Consider the following 19,816-nt stretch of genomic DNA (forward strand, 5'->3'; position numbering starts at 1 on the left):
ACACTTTAGCTATTCAATGGTTCAAGTCCTACTTCAGCAATAGGCAACAGGCAGTTCTCTGGGAGAATAATCTATCATCCCTCCTGCCAGTCACCCTGGGAGTCCCCCAGGGCTCTATTCTAGGACCTCTCCTTTTTTCACTATTCAACAATGACCTCCATATAGCAATTCCTCAAGCCACCTGCATACAATATGCTGACGATTCTACACTCATATGTTCAGCTAACTCCCCATAAGAACGACATTTTCTAACTCAGAAGGTATTTAACATAGTAGAGACATGGTTCTTGAAACATTGCCTCCTTCTAAATGCCAAAAAAACTAAGCTCCTACTCTTTGCACCTACCAGTAAGCCCGCCCCTTTAGATTTCTCACTCAGTTCCAGTAACGGCACCCTTATATCACCAGACGCTACCAGTGAACTGTTAGGAATCACAATTGACAATAACCTTAACTTTGATAGCCATATAAACAACACTATAAAAATAGTAAACAGAAAAATTGGCTCCTTATACAGAATTAAACCCTTTTTAACACCATCAGCCACAACTGCAATTGCCCACTCTCATTTAATCTCAGCTCTTCTGTACACCTCACCCATATTCACTAACCTAAAAAAAAATAATCTCATCAAACTAGCTAATTCCTACAATAACATTGCCTGATTTGCTACTGGCAATCCCTTTAGAACTCATCACTGTCTGAATGTACTGCAGCTAGGCTGGCTAGAACTACAAAACCATCTGATATTCTCCCAACTCACCATTGCCCACAAGATATTCTACTAACCTAACATCACTCCTATACTCTCTAACCGCATAATTCCCTACAAAAATCTAAATTTACTACGCTCTTCTAACAAACGTCTTGTTAGCATAAGCAAATCCAGCAACTCGGCAGGGGATTCCCTGTTCTCCAACACTGCAGGAAAAAACTAGAACCTTCTACCTAAAGAACTAACTTTACTTCCTTCCCTGCCTCTCTTTAAACAAAACCTCAGAAAACACCTGAAAAAACATTGGTTATGCCCCTGCAGCAACCCTGACTAATCCTTTGCTTTCACTACCCTCATCTCCTTTTCTCACTTTTTTCTTACTAAAACTCTACTGCATATCCCTCTAGAAGCAGTACTGTAACTAGTAAACCCAAAACAACCTGATGTACTGTAATTTACCTTACGTATCATACTGTATAACACCTTGTCTTATAAGGTATGTCACTGTTTAGTGTAATATTTTTTATTGCTTTTCATATTCTTTTGAAATCTTTTCATATATACTGTGAAAATATTGTTTATAAATTCTGTGTTTATAAATTATGGAGCTTTTCTCCCCGGGCCTCTACTGAAAATGGAAATATATCCAATTAGACTAGCCCAGTTAACAAATGTAAAATAAAAATAAATAAAAAATCTCGAAGAGTTAGATCAAATGGATCTGGGAAAGAAAAGAAGGAAAAGTAGAGTGGAATTATCAGGAAAAGATCACACAACAAAATAGGAGAGCTGGAGAGGAAGGGAAAAGTGGGGTAGAATAAAATAGGGATGAACCACCTTGAGTGTGAAGTATGAATAAGAGTAGAAAAAAAGAAAGCAGAAATACTTATTGTGTGATCCACTTGGTTGGCAGGTTGGATTGAATACTTGCTTTTGGCTAACTGGGTTATGGGTTTGAATGTCAGCTATAATAAAAGTATTTTTTATGGATCTATATCAGTGAGTTTGTGCATATCTGGTACTTTTTTGTTGTTCGCAAGCTAAAGGACAAACATTATAAAACAGTTGCCGAGATGCATTTCCATTTATTTGCAGTCTAAGGTTTTTAAGTACTTACTAGCCTGTTGATCTGTGATGATCTTAAGAAGTCTATCAATATATTCCAGTGGTAGCTTTTATCCCTTATATGTTGCATATGAATAACCCAGAGATGGGCTGAACAAGGATATGTTGGGAAATTTGTTTCCCCTATCAATGAGGGATAGGGTTGATAAACCAGGGGTGAATTTGTATTTACATATCCATTTGTTCAAATCACATTTGAAAAGATGCAAGTACTTTGCTTTATGTGGAGTGGAAAACAGTTCCATAGAAGCAGTATTCTCTGTGATACCACAGTGTCCCTTGAACACATTCTATTTATTTTGCAAAAAAGACTGAGATCCCTTGAGCGGGTGTTTATGGTAACACTGGATATGCGAATATGCAATACATCTAACAGAACAGGGTTCATAGGTTGGTACTAGGCTACCGGCCCTAGGGCCTATACAAGCCTAGCCATAACAATTCCCTGGCTATTTCTTCCCACAGTATTTACTTCCCTGGACTCCTGTCTAGCAGGCAAGTGACGTGATCCCCGGGGTGAATTTCCTTTCTCCCATCCAATCATCAAGGTTCCTTTTGAAGAGGGCCAAAGATGCGCTGTGCTTGATATGTATGGGCAGTCTACTCAAGAGTCTGGGGAGTCTCTGGATCAGGAACCTATCCCTCCAGCATGTTTTGTTGATTGTGATAAGATTTAGATCCCTGGAGTGTGTGGCTCTGAGGGATTTGGATTTCTTGTAGCATGTCCAACAGCTCTGGGTATGACATGGCCTTGTATGTTAAGCAGAGATCGCCTCGGAATAGACAATATGCGACAGAGTATAGCTGGGGCATCTGCTTTAGGCCTGTGATTCTTTTAGTGAGGTATTTCTACGGCCTTTCCAGTTGTTGCAGATGTCTTGAGAGGTACATACCAAATGGGGTGTTGTATTATATAATGGGTCTAATGAGGGATGAGTACAGTAGGACAATGACCTTTTTTCTGGATGAAAAGCCCTTAGTGATGAGGTGTGCCATGTAGAAGGATTTCCTGACTGTTGTGGCGATGTGGTTATTGAAGGTGAGACCACTGTCCACCCATGTCCCTAAGGGTGTACTGAAAGTCTAAATGTGTGAGAGAGAGAGTTCAACTCTCAATGGTCTGTATGATACAGAGAAGAGGACAAGTCTTTGAGATTGTCTGCATAGTTTTTTATGGTTTAAGCCTTTGATTTTTTTTTTTTTGAGAAAGAATTGTGGTCATTCCAGTTGAGACAAGTATTGGGACAGTTACATTCAGAAAGATTACTATACTCAAATGATTTTGTACATGATATTTTAGATAAAAGCTGTGTGATGAAAAAGGACTTGCTTACAACACTGGATGTAGGGTGATCAAAGCCAGTTAATTACTGACAATTTCCCAGATCCCAAATACGGGATCAGTTTTCAGGGATGTGCTGTCAATGAGACAGTTAAATACATAATTCGTTTCCAAGTACCACACAACTATATTCGCAAAAATGGGGCAAGCTGCTGCACCCATGTCTACCCCCTTAACTTGCTTGTAGTACTCACCCTCAAAATACACAAAATTGTATCATAAAAAAACTCCATGAAGTCTTCTAACAACTGTATCTTTGTCTCTTTAAATGATGTCCTAATTAACAGTGCCTCACCAAACCGTTCCATGCCTGTATCATGAGGTAGCACTAAAAATAAAGTTTTTACATCAATAGTCACAACACTATCAAACTGCAACTTGCCAAGCTCCCATAAACAATGCCAAGAATCTTGTAATAGATTTTTTTTATCATAAAAAAACATTTTTAATGACTTGTCCACATACTTTGCCAATGACTCGGTTTTGGAGCCCCAAAATGCCATAATGGACATCAATGGTGGGTCAACCACATCTTTGTACACCTTGGGAATACTAAATATGGCATCTATTTTATTTTTTTTGTGCAAATGCACTCTGTTGCACAATTATATATATTTACTGATAATCATATTTATATTATTGCCTGTTTTGTTGTCTTAGATTACTTCTTAATTGTTGTTTTTATATGTTGCTGGATGGTTTGCAGAATAAGGATTTCAATTTATTTTGTAACGCTGTCTCTAGTACATATGACAGTAAAGTTGAATTGAATAAGGATGGTTTGCATATTTTTTTTTTTTTTTTTTTTTTAACTAAAATAAAAAATTATTATTAATTCATCAACCACCCCACTAAGGCCAAGCTTATACAATGTTTGATCCACTCTGTTATAGGACCAATTAACCTCGCGGAGAGAAGAACATTTAAAAAATATCTCATTATTCACGTACAAGCCCATACTATTTGAGTAGTCAAAATAATTAATCGGTACAACCCCTCCTCTCTTGTCTGGCTTCATAGTCCTTAAGATGTCCAAGGTTAACTTTTGTTGGTAGGTCAAATTATACTATTTTTTTTGTATTATTCTTTTTAGCCTATTCCCTCATTTCCTTTTCACACATCCTGTCAAAACCCTGCACTGGGGTAGGGGCAGAAGAGGAATGATCGTACTTTTATATTGAATCAAGTTTAATTCCTTCCCACCACAATCACATAATCACTTTAAATTTAATTTCCTAGCGAACAATTTAAGTTCCAGTAGGCTATCAATCACATCAAAAGATGAACTAGGAACAAAAGTCCTTTCCCAAAAGGATCAAAATTATTAACTGCATGTGTACAAGTATTTTCTATTTTTTTAAATGATTGTGTGGTTGTTTTTGATGTCTGTATTTTTAAGTATGTGTATTCTTTGTGACTGTGGGTGAAACTGATCACTTGTTTAACTCAAACTGATGTGTATAAGTCACAAAGGCTGGAGGAGTTGTATTTCTGATGATTGTTTTGCAATAAAACTGAAGAGCTTAAATGCTTTATACAGCAGTTGACTGTGTTTTGTGTTCTACAGTCCCTTGGTGTGGCTTTGCAGCGTATTTTATGATTTCTTTTTATTTTCCCTAAGTTACATTACAGTCTGACCAGCAGGTAGGCTGGTATATTATCTGGCACCAAAGACAGCACCTTGAGAATGTGTTCTTGTGAGACTGGGGGTGGAGTGGAGGTGTGAGTATGTCATATGAGAATATTGGGGGTTTGGGTAGGTGGGTGAAGTTTTGAACTACATTTGTCCACTAGTAGACTGACTTTGTCCTGCTGGTTCTAATATGTCATATCTTTTATTATTAGCATTAAACAGTGATGGGCATTGATTCTGAGATTTCTAGCTTAATTAAAGGGGCTTTGTGGTTATCCTTTGTCTGAGTGGTTAGTTTTACCTCACATCTGACATTTGTTACTTTGATCAGGGTCCAAAGTTCTTGTTAAGTTTAACAAGATCATTTTTGGAATCTTGTGAGTTACACTTGTGTGTAATGATTTATTTTTCTTTTATTATACCTTCTTATATTTGGGTTCCTCCATAGGGATTTATTTTTGAATTTCTTGTATTTATTTTTTGTGGGAAAGCTGCATCTATGCAATTATTTACATGTGCCTGGAATCTGGCATTGAAGGAGTTTGCCTAAACAGTGGGGTCATCAAGATTAAAGGGGCTTTTAAATTTAGCCAGTTCATTACTCGACTTTAGTAGATTAGCCTTTGCATGAACTCTAAATACCAAGTTACTGGATACATGAGACTTCAGTCTTAAGGTGAATGTCATTGATTTGCAGTCCAGTTTGACCTAGGAATGTGATACAATTGTTGGGGAACAAAGATGTCCCATAATAATAAGGTCCAATTCCAGGATTTTATCACCCCTGGTTGGGGTGCAGACTACCAGGTACAAGGAGTTTGTATTGATGAAATCCAGAAATCTCTGGGCATACATGTTTGAGGATGTATAAATCTCCCAGTATATGGACTGGTAGGTGAAGTCTCCTGGGAGAATGGTATTTGGCTTAATACATACAGAATCCATACTAGATAAGTAGGAGGAATGTTCAAAGGGTGACATAGAAAGGGTCCTATAGTTGGCTATCATATGACAAGGGATTTTGTAAATAGGTTGGACAGGGAGGGATGAGTTTCATATTACAAGGTTCTTTTTTAAGAATATGGAGACACCACCCACTTTTGTGTCCTTTTCTTATGTTGTGGGCCTGACAATATGATAAGCATTGAAACTTTGTATGGGTGTAGAGCTTTCAATGCTCTTGAACAAGATCCCAGTGGTGAAGTATATATCAATGTTGTCCACAGTAAGTAGTGACTGTAGGAAGTGCAGGTTTTTGTTATGGCTCCCAACAATGAGCGTCAATACCTTGATATTATATATATATATATATATATATATATATATATATATATATATATATATACAGTTGACTCATGATGAAAGCTTTAGAAACTGACTGTCTAAAAAAGGCATTAAGGGTGTGGATAAGGATTCTGCTAATATACCACAGCCTTGGTGTGAGAGGTTTAGGCCATCTTCCACAAAGCACTTGGGACTGTTTACTATTTACTCCTGAGCTGATATTAGACTCCCTTTGAATGACACTAGAGGCCAAGTCAGCTGTTGAAATCATTAATCAATTGTTCATATGGCATCATTATTTTTGGTGATGGTAAAATGCAGTACAAGGCTACAATCAAAAAAGCCTCAGACACAAATTACAAGAGATCTTCATGTCTCTCTCCCTCTCTTAATATAGGCCATGATGTATATTTCAAGTCATATACATCCACATGTACTAAGATTGTTTCACATGTGTGGATGTAGTGCAAGGTCTTGCATGATGTGGCAAATTCTGGCACCTGATATGGAAACTGCTTGTGAACCTCCCCCAGTAAGGGGTGCACTGGTGTGTCTCACTGTGAAGTCTGCTTTGACTAAGATATTGGATTGTGTGGAGGTCTGTCTTACGAGCTTTAGAACGGAGTAAATGTCCCAGCCCAGTCAATATTAAACAATTACTTCAAAAGTCATTTAGCCTTGTGAATAACGTAAGGGGAGAAACTTTACAAAATGATACCTACTGACAACAGCCAGTAAATGAGAAGAGGGAGGGAAGTATGTTAATTATAATAAGGGCTACAGAAGAACAGATGTGTTGGATTTAAGAACACAAATAGAACACGGCTGGTGGGAGGAAGAGACATTTAGCCCTTCAGCTGACTGGCAAAGACCTGCCTTAATGCAGACACAAATCCTGAAGTAGCCACACACAAGAAACAAATAGGGTTTAATACCAATAGTTAAGTCCACATAAATGTCAAAATGCAATATAACCATTTGCTGGAACTATGTATATATATATATATATATATATATATATATATATATATATATAGTCTTAAAGACCTTAGCTAAAGCATATACTTATCTTTAGCGCTGAATTTAATGGAACAAAAAAAGTAACATTAATTTAAAAGAATAAAACAATAATTCTTGGAATTCTTAGACCAAAGCACAAGTACAGAACTAGCCTCACACACAACACACATAAGAAATAAACTAGGGTTAATTACCAACATTTAGTCTACCTAAATAAAATGCAGAGCGACTATGTATTGGGATTATTAATATAAGCTTAATGATCTTAGATAAAGCAGAAACAAGCTGCAGAAATGAACTTAAAACAGATCAGAAAATGAAAAATATTCACTAATCTTTGTTGGCAAATGTAACAAATGAGGTGTTAGTCATTTTAGTAATAGGGGATATGTTATGATGTTCTTTGAATGAACAATTTATTCTGCGTCTAATTTTTATAAATTTAGATTTTGCAAGGATATATGTCAATCGATTAACACCACCTTTACTCAGTACCAAGTGACTGAAGGAAAAGAAGAGAACCAACTTTCAATTACCTCAGATGCATTTTTTTTTTTTTGCTGAGGAAGACAAGATTCCTGCACCCCCTCCCACCCACCCACCCACACACACCCACCCACACACACCAAACTTAAATAGCCATCCTCAGAAAGAACACTCCACTGTGAGTGAAAGTTGGTTTGGGACTTTTCATTTGACGGCTCAGCAGTCAGTAGTGCTGTTGCAAAATGGGTGCCCATCATTTGATCAACCATGTCAGGGGTTGTTAATACATTTATGGGACAGTTTTCTCTATTTTTTTGATGTCAGTCTCATTATACCAGACTCATTATTTTATATTTTTCAACACCATTAACAGCCTTTTTATGTATAATTTAGGCTGTAATTGCCCTGGTTTCCAATTTCTCTAGTTCTTATTTTCTTCTTTACAAGTACAACATTCCTACAGGAGATACAAGACAGATAGCACTTAACTACTGCAAAAGCCCAAATATACTTTGAAGATTTGCCCACAAGGTAGTCTTGAGAGGTTCTGATGATGTGAGGTATTGCCATCTATAGGTTCATAGCTAAGTACTAGGCTATCTGCCCAAGGGCATTTATAATCCTAGCCAGAATGTGTTGGCTTTCGCTACCCCCTTAGATTAGTTCCCTGTGCCTCTGTCCAGCAAAGCCATCAGTTCCCTGTGCCACTGTCCAGCAGAGCCATTAGTTCCCTGCGCCACTGTCCAGCAGAGCCAGTGCAGTGATCCCAGAGGTAAATTTTCTGTTTCCCATCCACCCGTCAAGGTTTCTCTTGAAGAGTGTTAGTGAGGGGCTCTGCCTGATGTATATTGGAATCCTGTTCCAAAGCATGGGGAGTCTCTGGGATAGGAATCTATCCCTCCAGCATGTCCTATTTATCGCTGTGGTGAGGTTTATATCCCTAGAGCGTGTGGCTCTTTGGATTTGTTTTTTTTTAGGTGGAGAATGTCCATCAATTCTGTATTGGACATGGCCTTGTTTGTCAGGCAGAGATCACCTCTGAGTAAGTGGTATGCAACTGAGTACAGATGGAGTTTCTTGAGTCGGGCTGCATAGGGCATCTGTTCGAGGCCAGTGATCCTCTTGGTGAGGTACTTCTGTGGCCTTTCCAGCTGTTGCAGGTGTCTTGTAAGGTACATCCCAAATGGGGCATTGTATTCTATGATGGGTCTAATGAGTGATGAGTAGAGAGGCACAATAATCATTTTTTGTTCTAGATGCGAACCCTTTTGTGATTAGGTGGGCTACATAGATGGATTTTCTAACCACCTTGGCAATATGATTATCAAAGGAGAGATTACTACCTACTTGGGTCCCCAGATCCATTATTACATTTTCTGTATTTAGGTGACTACCACCTATGTGATAGTTCGCGGCTATTTTGTTTTTCCAAAGGGGATGACTATGCACTTTTTGGCATTTAGCTTGAGGCCATGATTTTGACACCAGGTATCCGTCTCAGTGAGACCCATCTGAAGGGTGTCTGTAACAGCCGGAGCATCAATTATGGCCCCTAGTTTGCAGTAGTCTGCGAACCTGGTCAGCCATAGTCCTCCTATGCTTGCCTGTAGCTCTGAGAAGTATATACCGAACAGGAGGGGTCCTAGGACTGAGCCCTGGGGGACGCCACGTGTAACCGGTTTAGAGTCGGACATAGAGCCTGCAACTCTCACCATGTGGGTTCTATCCATGAGCCAGTTTGCAACCCATCTCATAATGTAGGGTTGCCTATAATACTAGAATGGGGAATGGTGTCAAAAGCCTTTGCGAGGTCTAGGTAGGCTGTGTGGACTTCCTTTCCCTCGTGTAATGCCTTGGTAACCATCTCAAAGAAGTCCACCAGGCTTAGGAGGCATGATCTGCCCTTAACAAAACCAAACTGGGTAGGTTCCAAGGTTTGGAGGTTCCCAATGTCTCTGTTAATGAGTTCCATGATGATGCATTCCATAGCCTTGCAGACCAGGCTAGTCAGGCTTATAGGGCGATAGTTCCCGGGGTGCGTTATGGCTCCACCTTTGTGGAACGGGATAACTGTTGCTGTGCACCACTCTATGGGTCCGTAGCCTGTAGAGAGGCTGAGTTTAAACAGTGTGTTTAGGTGAGGGGTTAGTTCATTTTGGAGCTCTTGTAAGACACATCCTGGGACCCTGTCCAGTCCCATTGAAGCTGTGTGTTTGGCTTTGGCTAGGGCTGTTTAACCTGTGCATCGGTGATTGACAGGGCCCTACATTCTTCTGGTATGCTTATGGGCCCTTTAGGGGGTGAGAGGGGGTTGAAGTTTGCACTAAACCTGTCTGCCAGAATGTTTGCAATATCATTCGGTTCAGTGTATTTTGTGCCATTCTGCACTAACTCAGAGCAGAGCTGAGAGTTTCCACTTAGGTTCTTGACATAGCTAAAGAACACTTTGTGGTCATCTTTGGAGTCACTGGCAATTTTTCTTTCGAAACTAGCCTTGGATGATTTAATGAGGGATCGTAGTTTCTTGCTGATACTGATCAGAGATGTCTTTCCTTCTTGGGAATTTACTCTTCTGTACTAGTTTCCTCCTTCTGTTGTATAGCTTGTTTATGGCAGAGGTCCACCAGACTTGGTTTCCTTTTCTTGGAGGAGTGAGTCTTGGTTTTACTTGGGATAGCACGATCCATGCATTCCTGCAGATGCTCAGAGTGCCTTTGTAAAGGTTTCAGCAGCTTGGACAGCATTGTCCTTTAGCATGATTGCTGTGAACCTTTCCACCTCGGTCTTAAGTAACGTGAAGTTTGCTTTTGAAAAGTTTTTCATGGTGGTTTCCTTGATTGGGGGTGGGGGCGGAATGTGGATATCCAGAGAAATTAGTCTATGGTCTGATCTAACCAGCAAGGGGTTGACCTCCGGTGTGAAACACCGGTCGCCCATGTTGGTGATGACCAAGTCCAATATGTTGTTCCCTCTGGTGGGGGTGTTGACCAGTTGATCCAGGGCGTTCGAGTTTATAAATTCTAGGAAGCGTTGGGCAAGGGAGTTAGTACTTGAGTAGTTCTCAGAGTTTATGCTTGGGTAACTGAAATCACCCAGTATTAAGGTGTTTGGTAGGACCTTCATATTTCCCAGTGTCTCCAGAAATGCGGAATGGGGGTCCTGGGCCATGGTGGGTGACCTGTAGCAAGCTACAATTTGGATTGCAGTTTTGCCCATTGTTAGTTGCACATGGATTATCTCTGATCCACTAACCTGGAGGTGTGGGTATCCCTGATGAATATGGATACACCCCCGCCTTTTGTGTTTTGGTCCTGGTTGTGTGGCCGAAAGTTATGATATGAGTTATAGCCTAGTAGTGCTGGGGTGCTCTCAGGAGCCTTAAACCAGGTTTGTGTTACTGCACAGATGTCGATGTTCTCCATACTGAGAAGTGCCTCGAGTGCATGCATTTTGAGGTTTAGACTTCTGGCATTGAGTAGCATTACCCTCAGTTTTTGGTTACTTGTGCTATTTATAGTGGTGGGTTTGTCTTTTGAGCCTTGCTATGCCAGGAAGAATAGGGCAGTGCATGTATAACCTATGCCAGCATAGTTAGCTGGAGTTTTGTGGATGGTTTTGTCATTTGACTGCCACACAAACTTGTACAGATGCTCGTGTTAAAAATGTATCAGCAGTATTCTATCTGATTAAATTATATTTTTAAACAAAGCATTCTGTAAGGGGAAGAGTAGACGTTTTTGAAATTTTTCTACAAATTTCAAATACTGCAACAGATCTTACCAAAGTTTTGTATGTGTATTGTACCAGAATCAGGGGATCAAATGTGATGTCATTCTATAATCAGCACTGAGAAGATGGAACTCTCACAGCAATTTTGGTTTGATTTCTTTGGAACCTGATATAAAGATCTATGACAGTTATCATACTCAGTTGAGTTCAGTTTACTTCAGATCAGTTCAGTTTTAGTTTGAAGCTCATCACCGTGCCTTGTGGAAGTAAGCATCGCATCATCTGATCTTGCCTTTCTGTATTAAGTTAGATAGGGAACAGTTATTCTTTAGACAGTCAGGAAAATACAGTGAGATTAGTCACGTAGAGTTTTGCTGTATCTTTTTGAATCTGTCCAACTGTGTTATTCTTATTTCTGCTGTGATTGAAACTCTGGTATTTACTGTACTTACATCTTTAGTACAAGTTCTTAGGATTTTACTATGCTATTGGCCCGGAGGTCTTTATAAGCCCAGAGAAGAATTTTGCCCATGTTCCCTCAGAATCAGCACCCGTTTCTCCTGTCCAGCAGGGAAACAGGTGGGATCCCAGGGGTATATTTTCTGTTTCTCGTATTTTCTATTTTATTTAATATTAAATATTTTTATACTTTTATTGTGACCAGTCTTTTAGAGAATACATTTAATATCTTGAGAGCATTTGTGCTTATTTTACTGATGCCTTGGCCACTCCGAAGAGCCTTGCTGCTTTGGTTATACTCTACCATTTATATTAGTATTGATTTTACTCAGAATAACTGGATACCCCTTGTAAGAGCCTGAAAGTAGTTGACCGGTGGCAGCACAGTTGCCTTACAGTCTGGGCAGAAGGGGTACAGCTAGTAAATCTGTACCAGCCTTTCCCAGGTGCGTGTGTGTGTGTGTACAAATCAAATACACTGGTGTGGGTGTGTCAGCTACATGGAACTAGGACACAGTGCACCAAAGTGAATCTTGTTTGGGATTTGGAGAGACAGAGTCCAGTCCCAGGTCTTGAGTATGTTCACCTGTGTGCTCTTGGAGAAAATTCTGCTTGATGCAGAGAACTGCATCTGAAAAATACTGTGCAAGTACAGTCTTCTTAGTGATCATCTCACACCAGTGTCAGTGGTGAAGATTGAGGCTCCTTGATTACTGGGTAGAGTCTCCATCACATATTGGTGGCAGAGTGGGGGATATTAATTGAACTTCTGTAGCATGTGCGCAGTTGTCACTGAAGGTGTGTGTACTTTCAACAGCCACAAGGTAGACATTCACAGTTCCATTTTCACAACAATGTTATTCATTTTTGTTAGTTTAGCTTAGTCAGAGAAAGCAGGCAAAGATGTCAGCAGAGGTTTAAGTTAAGATGACAAAGAACCATTTGCTAAGATGTGCAAAGCCAAAGGACTGGTGCATACTAACTCGACTAAAGAGGAAATTATTTCAGCTTTAATCTCAGCTGCAGCATGGGCCAGTGGCCAGGATGACAACTAGTCTGATGTTTCGGATGTGCAGTCTTTAGAAGCAGAACAGTTCACATTTTCTTCTGAGGACTTAATCTGTCTAGAGCTAGAGAGACTTGAACTGGAGGCCAAACATTTGGAGGTTGAAGAAAAGCAGAAGCAGTGTCAGCATGAACTGGAGACTGAAAAGAGACTGCAGCACTGGGAGACTGAAGAAAAGGAGAAGCTGGAACAATACAAGAGGGCGCTGTTGACTCTTTGTCAGGGTCATGGAGGTAATGGGGAAGGGAATAACTGGACCCCAGAAGCAATAAAGGTCAGTAAATTTCTACCACAATTTACAGAGGGGTTGACTTTGATAAGTTTTATTCATATATTTGAAAGAGTATGCAAACAGTATAATGTTGACCAAGAGCTCAATGGTAAAGCTGTAACTGCTGTTGTGAAATTGTCTGATACTGATTGTTTAAACATTGATAGAGTAAACAATGTTTATTGAACCGTTATAAGTTAACACCTGAAGATTACAGAAAAAAGTTTCATGTGCACTGACGCAAGGCAGATGAAAGTGTGTGTTATACTCTACCATTATACACTGTTGAGTTAAACACTTATTTTCATAGGTGGGTGAGTGGGTGTCAGGACGCCACTTTTTTTTTTTTTTTTTTTTTTTTTTTTTTTAAGACTGGCAGACCTTTTGGTGAGGGAACAAGCCATTAATACTTTGCTTAGAACATGGGAATCTGGTTGACAGACCAGGAATATAAATCTGCAGATGAGCTGGGGATAAAAGGGGATCTCTAGTTAGCAAGCCGGGGATCACTGCATAAAAACGAGATATCCAATGCTGCACATACATATAAAGGAACCCATGTTGGGCAGCCTAAATCACCCCAACAGAGTCTACCAGTAACAGGGCAAGCCACTAATTCAGGTGGTCAACAATTCAATCTCCTACAGACTGGCTTAATATAAATGTGTACAACTTCACTCAGCTTAATAACTCAACTACTATGCCTTCCAAGAACTTCCTTACTGGAAGCACCCTGGACTGGATTCTAGTTTCTCACCCACATTACATCTTGAATAGTGGCACTCTGCCTGACCCATTAGGTGACCACTTCCCCACTTTTGCCCGTCTTCCCTCCTCCATGCAACTAACTCATACCTACACCTTCACTCACTGTCTAAAAAACTTTAATCCTAGCACATTCTCAAATGCACTAAAAAAATGAACTGGAACCCACTAAAAACCCTTCCCTTAGAAAATGCTGTTACCTACTTTAACTTAACTTTCCTGAACTTCTTGACTCCTTTGCCCCTCTGAAAACAACACATATAAGAAGCAATCCTGTACCTTGGCTAACAAAAAATACTTTACTAGTTATAAGATTCCGGGATAAAGCCTGGAAACACTACTCCAAAAATAAAACTATCACCACCCTTAAAGAATTTAAAACACTTTGTTACAAAGAAAAACCTTATTATCTCAGACCGCAAAGCCTACTTTTCTACACTCCAAACCAACCGTAACACCAACCCAAAAAAATTCTGGCATGGAATCTCCTCCCTTCTCAACCCTGGCAAAAAAGAAAACCCCTGCCCTCATCCAGATGCCTCTGACTTGGACTTAGCCATCCAATTTAACACTTTCTTTATCAATTCCATAAGTAAACTTACATCATCCTTCACTTCCCATTCGGCTTCCCCACCCTTAATTCCATCTATCCCAACCTCCTCCTTTCTCCATCCCTACAGCCACCATAAAAAACGTATACTAACATTGAAACCCGGTTCCAATGCCCCTGATGATATACCCTCATATTTCTTAAAAGATGCCACTGAAGGCATAGCTCTTTCCATCTGCATTCTTATAAATCTATCTATTGCTGAATGTCAAGTTCCCCAGCTCTGGAAAAAGGCCTTTATTATCCCACTCCATAAAGGTAGTAACAATAATAATATCACAAACTTTCGACCTATTGCTAGCTTATCCCCCATTTCTAAACTTCCCGAAAAATACATCCATCTACAACTTTTACCTTACGTCATAAACAGCCAACTTCTAACCCTTACTCAACATGGTTTCAAACCCAGTCACAGCACTACCACAGCTTTCCTCTCCTTCCTATAAACAGTTAATAAGGCCAGTGACAATGTCCACTCTCCTCCTTGACCTCTCTAAGGCATTCAGCAATATCTCTCAACCTCCTTTTCACTAAACTTTCCAAACTAAATCTATCCCACTCCTCTATTAACTGGTTTACCAGTTACCTCTCAAACAGGCAAGCAGTAGTCAAGATGGAAAAAAGCCACTTCCCTTTTTCTCAATAATCCCACAGGTGTCCCGCAGGGTTAAATTTTAGGCCCCTTTCGATTCAATATATTCATAAACAATTTCTATCAAGCCATCCCAAATGCCAACCTTGTCCAATATGCTGATAATTCAACAATAATCTGCTCTGCCTCTTCTATACCCACCCTAGTTAAATGAACCAAAGATGCCTTCTCCTCCAATGAGCAATGGATGATGGGTAACCATCTAGCACTCAATGCTCCTAAAACTAAACTCATGATATTTACTGCTTCCAAAACCACCACCCTAGATAAAAACTCATTCTCAGTCAATTGTCAAAGTAATGCTCCTCTCAAAATAGTCTAATGCTAAACTTCTAGGAGTCCTGATCAATAACCAGCTAAATTTTGATAATCATCTACAAGTAAATATCAAAAATATACAAAAATAGGCATGCTTTACTGCCACAGCCGTTACATCTCTCCCTCCACTAGGCTCACCCTCACCAACACTTACCTTATATCCCATCCCTCCTATAAGGTGCCTCTATCCTTACTAACCTGCAATCCTGCCTAAAAACTAAACTCTCCTCTTGCTATAATAAAATAACAAAATTATTTGCAACCGGCCATAGATACACTTCACATCACTGCACTGCCCCACACCAACTGAATTGGTTTGAGCTGTCCAATTAGCTCATTTGTATTCAACCTGTCCAAGCACACAAACTTAGTTTCACCCCCTCTCTCTGTCCCTCTCTTGCCACCACCTTTAAAATGCACCAACCAAATAGACTTGAGATCTAATTCCCAAAATCTAATTGAACTGCATAAACCTGCCCATCCACCAGGCAAACATCTAATGTCCTTTTCTCTAGCATGCCATTGGAATTCCCTCCCACCTCTCATTCGCACCACCAGCAGCCTATCTTCATTCAAAACCTTACTTCACACACACCTAACTTCACTATGGGAATGCTCTTGCTCCCACCCCACAATCTCCCTACACTATAGCTACTCTCTATAAGCTATAATTCACAATAGCCTCCCGTTGTTTTGTACTCCTAATAAGCTCTAGGAATTAGCATAATTCCTAGAATGGTACAATTCAACAGCCTAGAAATTAACTGCATGACTTAGCATAACTGTTACAAAATTTAGACCGTTTCTTGTTACTGCATTGTGCTAATATGTTAAACTGTTAAAATCCAACTATTTGTAAATATTACTCTTATTGCATTGTACTAATATTTGCACTCTACTAATATGTGTTTTTCTATTTGTTTAATTTTGCTTAATTTGTGTACATTACATTTATCTAATAACTTACATTAAATCTGCAATTTGTAATTTTCTGGAGCTTTTCTCCCCAGGACTCGATTGAAAATGGACTCCTCATGGGCCAATGGACTATCCTGGCAAACAAACTATAAATAAATAAATAATAAATTGTGCATGGCCAGGATCAGGGGATACAAGTTTTAAATGTAATCAGAAGGGCCATGTAGCATACAAATGTCCATTGAAGCAAGGTGGGAAACAAAAGGTGAGGAAGCCAGCAAGTGGGAATAACATTGTGCTAGTAGTAAGTTGTCTGGAGACAACAAGGATACCAAACTATCTTAGTGTATGGAAGACAGGCCACTGCTAAGAGACAGGCAGATTTCGACACAACTATTGTGAAGCCTGCAGTGGTTAAAGAGGAGCAGTACTTGCTTGGACAGTCCACTCCAATCAGAGCTTTAGGAGGGATCCCATTCCAAATACCTTTGGCCAGGGTTCACCTTGACTAGGAGGGTGGAAAAGGAAGCAAGCAGGCAGATGTGTACGAGGATATTCTTGCAGATGTCTTGATAGAGAATGCTATTAATAATGCAATACCTTGTGTGCATACAGTTACATGCAGTCGGGCTTGGGGACAGCCATGTACAGTATATATAAAAAGTGTACACATCCCTGTTAAAATGCCAGGTTTTTGTGATATAAAAAAATGAGACCACAATAAATCATTTCAAAACTATTCTCACCTTTAATGTGACCTATGACCTTTATAATTCAATTGAAAAACAAAGAAATCTGTTAGGGGAAAATATAAAAAATAAAAAACATACAATAACCTGGTTGTATAAGTGTGTCCAAGACTATTTTTTTGTGGAGAGGTTAAACTCTACACTAAAGACCATGCTACAGATATTTGTAGACCAGTTTAGAAAAGAGTAGGAAAAATATTTACCTCCATATATTGTTTGCATACAAAGAGGTACCCTAGGAATCCACAGGTTTCCACCCTTTTAGTTGCTCTATGGGCATAAGGCGAGGGGGCCTTTAGATTTGATTCATGATGAGTGAGATAGTGAGTGTGAATCCCACAAGGACTCTGTTATGGCATATGTCCTAAATATCAGGAAAAGGCTTAGGGAGTTCATGGGCTTGGCCCAGGAGAACCTGGCATGAGCCCAACAGCAGAATAATATATGGTATGACAGGAATGCTCGAGCCTGAGAGTATGCTGTGGGGCAGCAGGTTATGGTGCTCATTCCTATCAGAAGCAATAAGCTCAGGCAGCTTGGGAGGAGCCCCTTCAAAGTTGTAAGGAAGGCCAGTGATGTTAATTATATGGAAAACTTCCTAGGCAGGAGGCAGTGGCACAAATTGCACTATGTTAATATGATGACGCCTCATCATGTCAGGGAGGTCCTGGCTAGACTCAAAAGGGCAGGGTTGACCAATAAGCCCACTAAATGTAAATTGGGTATGGCAGAGGTCTGTTACCTAGCACAAAGTGGGAAGTGGTGAGATTAGGCCACAACCTGCCAAAGTGGAAGTGATTCAGGCATGGTCTGCTCCAGTCACCAAAAAGCAGGTGAGGGCATTCTTGGGGACAGTGAGGTATTATAGAAAGTTCATTCCCATTTATAGTACAATACATGCTCCCCTCACAGAGTTGACAAGGAAAAACAGGCCAGATAAGGTAATCTGGATCCCAGCCTGAGCAGGCACTCCAAAAGCTTAAAGGGGCTTTGGCAAGACCCCCTGTGTTGGTCCAGTTAGCCAGTCCAGATTAAAGCAAAGAATTCATTGTGCAGGTGGATTTATCAAACCATGGGGTGGGGCCTGCCCTCAGCCAAGATTCCTCAGAGGGAAGAGAGTACAAACTTGTACATTTCAGCCATATACACCAAACCAGGGATGATTGTTATGCAGCTGTAGAAAAAAATGTCTAGCTATAGCATGGGCACTGCAGAAATTTCAGCCTTAACTGCATGGAAGGAAACTCACTGTGGTTACAGACCATAAACCCTTAACATGGCTATATAGAGTCAATCAACAAAATACCAAGTTATTAAGGTGGAGCCTAGGTTTGAAGGCATATGACATGAGAGTACAGCACTGTAGTGAGGTCAGTAATGCCAGTGCAAATGGACTCTCAAGACAGGTATGGGTTGATGTTTTCCCAGACAGGCCAATTTCTCTCAAGCAACATTTTTGCAGGGTCATTTAAAAAAACTAGCTTGAGTCTTCAGATGGGGGAGAGCTGTGTGGATGTGAGATAATGCCATAGATGCCAGGGAGAATAGAATAGTACATGTGTAACCTATGCCAGCAGTGTCAGCTGGAGTTTTTTGGATGGTTTTGTGTTTGACTGTCACACTGACTGGTACAGTTGCTTGTGTTATAAATGTATCAACAGTGTTATTATAACTGATTAAATGTATATGCTTAAACAAAAAATTCTGGAAAGGAAGAATAGAAATTTTTGAAATTGTTCTATCATTTTCAAATACTGCAACAGATCTTAGCAAAGCTCTGAGTGTGTATTGTACCAGAGTCAGGTGATCAAATGTGATGTCATTCTATAACAAGCACTGAGAGGATGCAACTCTCACAGCAGTTTGTTTTGTTTTCTTTGGAACCGGATACAAAGATCTGTGACAGTTATCACAGTCAGTTGAGTTGAGTTCAGTTCAAAGCTTATCACCTTGCCTTGTGGAATTAAGCATCTCATTTTGCCTTGCTGTATTAAGTTTGCTAGGGAACATTAATTTGTTAGGAAATCTAGTGAAATTAGTTAAGTAGTGGTTTCTGCATCTGTTTGAATCTGTCCAACGGTGTTTTTATTTCTCCTGTGATTGAAACTCTGGTGTTTGTATTGTACTTAGATATTTAGTATTCTCATGTTTTCTATTTCATTATTTATTACTAAATATTTTATACCTTTCTTTGTGGGTGATCTTTTAGAGAATACTTTCAGCATCTTGAGAGTACTTGTGCTTATTTTAGAGATACCTTCTCCACTCCAAAAAGCCTTGCTGCTGTGGTTGCAGTCTGCCATTTATATTAGTATTGATTTTACTCACTATAATTGCATACCCTTGTAGGAGCCTGAGAGTAGTTGACTGGTGGTAGCATGGTTACCTTATAGCCTGGGGCAGAAGGGGTACAGCTAGTAAATCTGTACCAGCCTTTCCCAGGAGTGTCTGTATATGAAAATCAAATTCCCAGATGATGGTGTGCCAGCTACTTCTAACTGGGAAACAGTGCTTCAAAATGAGTCTTGTTTCGGATCCAGAGAGAGTCAAGTCCCCAGTCTGGAGCATGTTCCCTGCGTGCTCTTGGGGAAATTGCTTGATGCAGAGTGCTTCATCTAAAAAATAACTTGTAAATCCACTCGTTCTTAGTGGCAGTCTCTCACTGGTGTCAGTT

Source organism: Protopterus annectens, chromosome 15.part0 (genome assembly GCF_019279795.1).
Source record: "Protopterus annectens isolate FY-2018-M chromosome 15.part0, PAN1.0, whole genome shotgun sequence".
NCBI lineage: Eukaryota > Metazoa > Chordata > Ceratodontiformes > Protopteridae > Protopterus > Protopterus annectens.